The sequence below is a fragment of the Chanodichthys erythropterus genome, chromosome 10, assembly GCF_024489055.1.
Source record: "Chanodichthys erythropterus isolate Z2021 chromosome 10, ASM2448905v1, whole genome shotgun sequence".
In the NCBI taxonomy this organism is placed as follows: Eukaryota; Metazoa; Chordata; class Actinopteri; order Cypriniformes; family Xenocyprididae; genus Chanodichthys; species Chanodichthys erythropterus.
In genome coordinates, this window is record NC_090230.1 from 14,006,079 (window position 1) to 14,015,820 (window position 9,742).

Sequence of the window (9,742 nt, forward strand, 5' to 3'; positions counted from 1 at the left end):
GAAATTTGGGTTAAACAAGATGGGATTAGTTACACTAAAACACTAGGCGTGTTAGCTTGTTCCCCACCAACACATTCGCGATCCATTATTAAGTGTCCTTTTCATTTAATATCGTTATTTTATCGTTAAAGTACTGAATGGCTAAAACTGCCTCTTTGTGAGATACTGTAATTTTATGACCAATGACCATTGAATTATTATTATTATTATTATTATTGTGCTTTTTATCATTTGTTCTGTATCGTTGACCACATCTGTGAGAATGAAAAATAGAGTGAACAATTTTCAAGTATATAGTGCCAAATTGTTGTCAGGTAATACCAAGATCAAACATGAAATCACTGTAAGCAACAGTTGGGAAAGAAAAAACAGTCCTGCAAAATTAGGATCACAGATATGCCTCATAAAGGGTTTGAATCAAGCCTGAGACATTTTTATGAATTTCAATGAGAGAAGGGCATACCTTTTCTTGCATGTATTTCACAGCTCTGTGTGTACACTAGCATTACCTTTACTTGAAGGTGACCTAGAACCTAGACCGTGAACGGCTACACACGCTGCCTTTGGACAAATTCGTCATTTAGAGTCAGTTAGAGCAAATCTCACTGCCCAGCATAAGCCATTGTCGTATCTGGGTGCAAATGCCACCATTCACATTAATCCGAACTATCCACTATGCTATATTCCCGTCTGTCAGCAGCCTCCTGTCTGTCTTGGATTGAGCTCACAGAATGGGTTGCGTTGTATTGATCATTCTGGGTTTGATCTTGCAAACAAAAGGTTGTCCTCGGATTCTCAGTTGGGATGTGTTAGAACATTCTATCATTGTGAAATGTGAGAGAAAAAGCCATTGGTGACATATAGAGGCTCTTGATGTAATGAAGCAAAGCTTGTGTAGCATCTGCTTTATCTATGAAGGCTCAAAAGGTTGTGTGCCCTTTTAGGGTGATTGTTTGAGCTGTTGAGTAGGACACAAAAGTCTACATGTGCTATTTAGGCTGCAGCTGAAGTGCCCTGTCCAGAAATAAAAAGCTTTCATTATCTATTTGAACAATGGCTGATGTGCATGGAGTAATTAACAATGCCAGAGAAAAGAGAGCTTCAGACTAGCTGAAATTGTTGATTGATTGTTTCGGTCTAAATGAAATGCACAGACCATCTCACATGGTTAATACGGTGCCTTCCTGTGTGTTTAACATTTAAAGGGATAGTCCACTTGAAAAATCTTAAAAAGTCCATAGAATGAAAGACAATGTGGTCCAATCAGTGTTATTTTAATATAATTAAGATACTATTATAGTTTTTGAATTGCATTTTTATGTTTTCTGTTGTAATTTTAATTTAATTTTGTTTTGTTTGTCATTTTTATAAGATTTTAATGTCTGTATGATTTTTATTAATTAATTTAATCAAATTCACAGTGCATTAACTAATGTTAACTGATACAAATTTTGACCTTAAATATGTATTAGTAAATGTTGAGATTAACATTAACTAAGATTAATAAATGCTGTGGAAGAATTGTTGATCATCATGTTAACTAAAGTGAACTTCCCTATTCAACTTGCGTAACGAACGTGGCGCCAGTTCCGTTTTTTCCAAAAGCTGAATAGGGAAGGCGTAAGACATATACCGTGAGCTTTTTGAAGCAAGGCGGAATGGTGGAAGCACTTGCAAGGCGATAATTTGTGTTTATAAAGCATATACAGTTGTAATTTTTTTTAAGAAAATGACCAATCATTTCACTAGATAAGACCCTTATTCCTCGTCTGGTATCGTTTAAAGCCTTTTGAAACTGCACTGAAACTGTAATTTTGACCTTCAACCGTTTGGAGGCCATTGAAGTCCACTATAAGGAGAATAATCCTGGAATGTTTTCATCAAAAACCTTAATTTCTTTTTGACTGAAGAAAGAAGAACATAAACATCTTAGATGACATGGGGGTGAGTAAATTATCAGGAAATTTTCATTCAGTAAAGTGTTACCTTACATCAGTTATTTATTTCTTTTTTTAAGTAATGCTAATGTTTTCTTATGGTTTTAATTTTAGTTTTGTTAAATATAATAACACTGTTTTAGACCCCATTGCCTTTAACTATATGCACAAAAACAGTTGAAACATTGTTCAAAATATCTTCTTTTGTCTTCAACACAAGAATGACATGAAAGTGAGTAATGCCAGAATTTCTATTTTTGGGTGAACTATCCCTTAAGAGAGTGAGTGTTAGGGTGAGATCCCAGTAGAGCACTTATTTCTTAAAACTCAGTTTGAGCATACATAATTGAATAGGCCAAATTACCTTACAGAGGATATTAAAACAAACAAACAAAACATAAACAAACAAACAAACAAAATCTGTTATTGCATTATGGAAATGGAAATCCAAAATGTGATGCATTTTACATGGCATTGTCAAATATACATACACAAGGGTTAGCGGTTACAAATCCAGACCTTGGTTTTGACTAACTGTAATCCGTAACATGTCAGGGACAGCTAAATCTGTACAAAAGATAAAGTAGAGTTGTATATAAGCACAATGATGTCCCATTTCAGGCACTAGAATAGTCTATGTCTTGGATTTGACATAAACCTAGTTGGGACCTTTGGGTGATAAGTGCACAATCAAATAGCCTGTCGGTTGATGGATTACTGTGTATAGATTTGCATGTGATGACAAATTATTGTTTAGCAGATCCAAAAGGAAGCACCAAATCATAGATATTTTGTGAATCCAGGAATGAAAACAAATAGACTTGGTACTAAAATATTGTAAAGTATTTTAACGGAGTCTGTTATTTTAGAAGTTATGCTTTGCTGACTTGATGAGATTTTTTGCCATATTTCCATGGACAAAAATAATTATTTCTATGCTGGGTATATTTCGATGAAAGAGGAAATATATTTATGTGCAAATTTCCATGTAGAAAAAAAAAAAAAATCTGTAAAAATCTGCTTGACTAATTACTCAGTCAAAAAAGAGAGAGCGAGGCTTTGTTTTGTTTACCTGGATCTCTTTGTTCTAGATCTACTGAGCCTTGAGGGACCAACTAATCTAAACGTTTATTTTCATGTTATGTTTTTCCAACTAGTCAATAAAGAATGATGCATTATGACTTTGCCTGAGTCCATTTTTTTTTCATCTCAAGATCAAGAGATTGTCGGCTCTCTCCCGAAAACAGCTATCAGCACCTGTCCATGTTCCATCCTGCTGTTCTCCATCTTAGGTGCTGAAATATCCCTTTGGGAACATCAAATATTCATATCAGCCAAGCTAATAAATTAAAGATGGCTGTACAGTCATTATGATTCTAAATCAATAGCAACCCCAGGTAACCAGGGAGAATGGGAAAGGGCCTTTACGCTTGTGATAGTGGTTATCAATCATCTGCACAACAACGCGAACAATGTCGCCACTGACACGTCCTATTTATATATGTCCCTGTGCTGTACTGAATGTTCATCATCTGAATTAAAGATGACCAACGCTATGGATGTCAGAGGCTTTTGAGATTCATCTCTCCAATGGAGACCGAATGTTTGATCATGATTCTATTTGGCACTAAAACTTGAGGCTAAACACTAAACAATTAATCACTGTGGTGTACAAAAATGATGCGGTGAGGGAAGATAAAGGAAAAAAAGTATTGGCCAATTCTAGATCTTTTTTGTCAAACAAGCATATTCCAAACACTATCACTAACCTCAACTCTAACCATTAACTTCCAAAGTCAAATGGAAACAGTGCTTGAAATGGGCCGTCATGTAATTTCTTGATGAAAATGTTGCTCAAGCCCCAACTCTAAAATCTGATTGGTCGATTGGAATCTTGTTTCGAGGACCAACAGGAAGACATCCTGCTTTCCCAGAAAGACACTTCTGTAGTGAATGGTTGCCATAACAGTCATTTCATATTTACATATATAATTAACCATTTAAAGCATTTTGTATGCATTTGAATAAACCTGCTGTCCTCAATTATTTATATCGTTTCTTGAAATCGACAAACTCATAATTACGACATCAGAAATGGGAAGTAGGACATTTCTGAAGGCAACATTAATATCCAACAACTCTAGTTTGTCAAAAAACATGAACTTGCCAGTTTTAGGTGATACTAAGGGGAGGGACATTCTCGAATTTGATTGGTTCAGAATCTGTGTAGTGCAGGATGACATCATCAGTATCTTCACAATTTCCTGCGGTGAAAGATTGTACATTTTAATTTGCTTATATCTGCCAAAATTTCATTTTCTCAAATTTTAGCAATATGCTAACTAATAAACATTGCCCTTTTAAATCTTATTTGAGTATAATAGTTTCTGCACGGTCACACACGTAATTTAGCGCATTTTAAGCTAATTTAAACCTCATTCAGTACTTCGGGCAGAAAAGCTAAGAGAAGAAAAAGACTCGTCTCACCCCTCAAAGCTTGGCACTCATTCGGATGACTGTACTCTGTGAAGCGTGCTTGGTGTACATATGCACCGCTCGAGGCTACATAATATGATGTGCTTCTCATCATCATAGTGACAGCACATATGGTTTCAAAGGAAGTAGCCTCCTAACGCTATCATTTCGTAGTGTCTACTAAGAGCAACTGCTCTTGCAGACTTATCTGCACATATAATTTATTCTTAAAATGGAAGCGTCAACTGTGCCTACAAACTGAAATCACAGGAACAAATGGTGTCTGAAATATCTCTGCTTCGTGAAACACAATATCCTGTGCAATCCATTAAGCAGTGATGGCCAGTGAGTCACCAGCAATGCACAAATTAATGGAGATGAAATGTAACTCACTGACCACCCCATCCTATCAACAGACAGAATGGCACTCTGAAAAGCATCAACATTTCGCTTGCCCCATTCCCTTCTACGAGGGAAAGAGAGTGAGAGGGATGAAATGCGTGGGAGATGCCGATGACTCAGACAGGATAAGACACACTTTTATCGGAAGGTCACTCAGGCTCTCCTCTCCAATTAAGCTGTGCTGAAACTGGTTACTGGACTTTTCGATGTACCAGACTTCAGAAGCATCGGAATGTAAGTGCCAAATATGATCCGGTTCCCACAGGAAAGAAAAATCAGAACTGAGATCTCTTTTACCTCATTTGTTTCTCCTAGACAGCAATCAGATGTTTGTTTGTTTTTTTTTTTTTTGTTGTTTTTTTTGGCTTAAGTTTCCTGTTTACGAGACGTGTCTAGAAAAAGATGGCAGCGATCTCTTGTGACTCCTCTAGAGATTTAGAGATCTCAGAATGTCTCTCATTGTGCTCAGCCAAGAAGTCTGCAATGAAAAGTCAGATATTTAGATATAAATCAAATGTCTCAAATACATGTTCTCTATATTCATTATTATGTCTAATATTGTTATTTTATAGATTTTACATGCATTTAGATATTCGACTCAGACCAAATTATCAGAGCTGAATATATACAGTCCTGGTCAGAATTATTGGCACCCTTGGTAAGAAGCCTGTGAAAATAAATCTGCATTGTTAATCCTTTTGATTTTTATTCAAAAAAATTGACACACACACACACAAAAAAAACCCCTAACCTTTCATCGAAGTAAAACAATTGAAAATAGGGAGAAAATCTCATTACATAAATCTCTCCAATACACATGGACCACAGTTAATGGCTGTGGCGACCAGGGCGGGCGAGAGCCGTGAGGGAACGGCGCGAGGCCGTTGGCGCGAGAGTTAATGAGCCCGCCCTGGTCACCACATACCCCCAACTCCCCTCGCAGGCCGGGGGTACACCCGCAACTGCGCTTACTGCATGTCCGCTGTCCCCTGATCCTCCCCTTCATGGCTGACGGTAGCAGTCTCCGGCCCACGGCAGACGACGGCACTCCTCCGCTCCCTGCAGGACGGCAGCCACCCACCTCATCCCAGGAGCACAGAATCCGGGTCTCCGTCCCACCTTTCACAAGGCTCCAGTACCACCGCCTCGGGCAGCCTCGTGCAGTCTTTACTCCCGGGCTGCCCAAACTCCGCAGCACCACGATCCCCCTCAGCAGCGAGGGCTCTCCGACAGCATGTCCCTCCTTCCTCCCGGGTTTCGGCACCAATGTAACACAGTTCATAAGTATGGAAAGAAGGAGGCGGAAACCGGCGAACGTTAAACATAACTTTAATTCCAAAATAAACAAATACAAAATGAAAATAATGCCGGCAGGCATACGTCTGCCGGCCACACAAACATAATAACATCCAGGCCTGGTCCTCTCTCATCCTTCACTGTCGTCGCTCCTCCTTTTATGCTTCCGGAGCTCCTCCGTGAGAGACTGAAGGCCAGTGCGCCTCCCAGGTGGGGCTCATTAACTCTCGCGCCACCGGCCTCGCACCGTTCCCTCACGGCTCTCGCCCGCCCTGGTCACCACAATGGCACCCTTTTATTCAATACTTTTTGCAACTGCCTTTTGCCAAGATAACAGCTCTGAGTCTTCACCTATAATGCCTGATGAGTTTGGAGAACACCTGACAAGAGATCAGAGACCATTTCTTCAAACAGAATCTCCTTTCCTTTAAATTCCTCTTATCCTTTAAATTCTCAGATCCATGTTGGTTCTTGTCTTCAGCTCACAGTTCACACCACTCATTTTCTATAGGGTTCAGGTCAAGAGACTGGGGAGGCAATGACAGAAGCTTCATTCAGATCAGCAACAAATTTTTGTGTTGATTTTGATGTTTTTTTGGATCATTGCCCTGATGGAAGATCCAACCACAGCCCTCCGGCAGAAAAAACTGCCTACATTTTAAAGATCCAGCAGTATATTTAACCATGGACATGAGATACTTTTTATCCACGTGTGCACCAAACCCATCTGGTGGGTTTGCAGCCAAAAAGCTTTTTTAGTTTCATCTGACCATAGAATCAGGTCCCGTTTGAAGTTCCAGTCGTGTCTGACAACTGAATATGCTGGAGTTTGATTTTTGGATGAGACCAGAGGATTTTTACTAAAACAACATGAGGTGATGTAGGGGCTATTTGATATTTTTTGGAAGCTTTCTGACCCCAAGACTCTACAAATTTCTGCAGTTCTCCAGCTGTGATCCTTGGAGAGTCTTTGGCTACTCAAACTCTCCTCTTCGCCACGCATTAAGAAGATTTAGACACACGTGAAGGTTGCGGGTTTGAATCTCAGTACTGGCAGAAAATGCAGGTGGGGGAGTGAATGAACAGTGCTGTCTTCCACTCTCATTACCCACAATTGAGATGCCATTGAGCAAGGCACCTAACCCCCAATCTCTCCCCAGGCACTGCATCAAAAATGTCTGCTCACTACTCTGGGTGTGTGCGTGTGTGTGTGTGTGTGTGTGTGTGTGTGTGTGTGTGTGTGTGTGTGTGTGTGGGTGTGTGTGTTCAATACTATGTGTGTGCACTTGGATGGGTAAAATGCAGAACACAAATTCTGAGTATGGGATACAGTAGTTGGCTATATGGCTACAACTTTATACTGTACTGTTTAATACAAAGGTATATAATTATGATTATTGTAAATATATTTAATGTACACTTCTACATAATACATGAATTTGTGTATATTTTATTTTTCATAAGAAACTTTATGAGAGCTGATATATAATGATTATATATATATATATATATATATATATATATATATATATATATATATATATATATATATATATATATATATATATATATATATATATATACACACATTCATATTTTAGAAGAAAAAGCTGAGACAAAGGTAACAAACGATTGAAACAAAACCAAAACTGTGTAAGGAAAGAGACCTTTGTCTTATCTTTCCTGCTTTCATTCTGACGTCACATAAAGTGACTTCTTGCCATGTTACCCCCAACCCTCTTTTACATTCACCATGATGAATGGTAATGGCTGCATCGGGAGCATGATGTGAGGTGATTTTAGCAGATGCTTTCCTAAGGGGCCGGGTGGGCAGAGGAAAGTGGGAACTTGTTAAGAAATTGTGCTGGTGCTTATGAATGAGTCATACGGAGTGTAGCCCACATGAATGGGCAGGTGCCACTGCGATAGAGAAAGAAATAGAAAGAGACAAAGAGAGAGAGAAAGAGAGATGAGGGGGAGACCAAGAGGTATAGAAAGAGACATAGATAGAGAAAGACAGATCCCTGGAAAGCTGATTAGGATCCAGCTCATGCCCACACATCCACCCACACACTTTCCCTCCTCCGCCTCTCTTCCTCCTCTTATGAGGATGATGAGAGTAGGGTTCCTCTTGTCTGCGTCCACCTCCATAACAGCCCTGTTGCGTCATTCTTCTGTGATATTCTTTATCTGTTTAAAAAAAAAAAAACACTTGAATGATGCTAATCTAAAGAAAGCACAGCCACATAAATGTTTAACCAGAGAGGAATGCTTCACATAAAATGCCTTTGAATTTTTGTCCATTTCTGAAAGTTACTGTATAGCTTTGTGTGTGTGTATGTGTGTGTATATATATATATATATATATATATATATATATATATATATATATATGCATCTTTTCTTGTAAAATATGATTCACAATTTCAACTTCAACAATAGGGCTGCACGATTTAGGGGAAAAACTAATTGCGCTTTTTCTGATAAAATTGCATTAAAAATAGCTGTGCTTGTGAATAAGTATTACTATAATAATAACAGCAATAATAATTGTTACTATTACTATTATTATTACTACTACATAAAATAAGAAATATTTGTAATGTAATATTTCACTGTAAAATAAAATATACAGTATTTAACAAACATATTTAATAATAATGTATAATAATATATAATATATAAATTATATAATAATAATAATTTTATTTTACAGTACAACAGTAAAACTATAGTATGTAATATTTATGGCTTCATTTTCAAATTTTAAACCATCAAGCTATTATTTTGACAGAAAACTGCAGGGAGCCCTTAAAGGGCTAGTTCTGTCATTAATCACTCACCCTTATGTCGTTCCACACCTGTAAAACCTTCATTCTTCGGAACACAAATTAATTTTTGATAAAATCCGATGACTCAGTGAGGCCTCCATTGGGTCAACCTTAATGTTATGCAGCGACGAGAATACTTTTTGTGCGGCAAAAAAACTAAATAACGACTTTATTCAACAATATCTAGTGATGGCCGATTTCAAAACACTGCTTCATGAAGCTTCGAAGCTTTACGAATCTTTGTTTTGAATCAGTGGTTCACAGCGTGTATCAAACTGCTAAAGTCATGTGATTTCAGTAAACAAGACTTCGTTAAGTCATAATTGTTTAAAAAATTCAATGGTTCACCACAGGGGTGTGTGACTTTGGCAGTATGATACACGCTCCGAGCCACTGAGTCGAATTCGTAAAGCTTCGAAGCTTCATGAAGCAGTGTTTTGAAATCGCACCATAAGCCAAAAATCACAATAAGCCATAACACAATTTCAGTTTTATTCCAATCACTTGTATATCCCTGCTTAGCAAGTGTAACCTGTCCTAAAAGGTCGCTAAAGACCGCAGTCTCTAGTGTGCCTCTTGAGGCCAGGGGAGTGAGGTTTACCCACACAACTCTTACTAGCTGGCCTCTGTTACACAAGCAGCGCTAATATGAAACAAGCATTCAAAATATGGCTTGGCAACATAATGAATGGCTCTCAATTATATCACGAATATGATTGAACCTTCCACTCGGACAACACAGTGATATAAGCACACTTCACACAGGCATACGTCATCAATCTACCTAATCAGGCTGTCTAA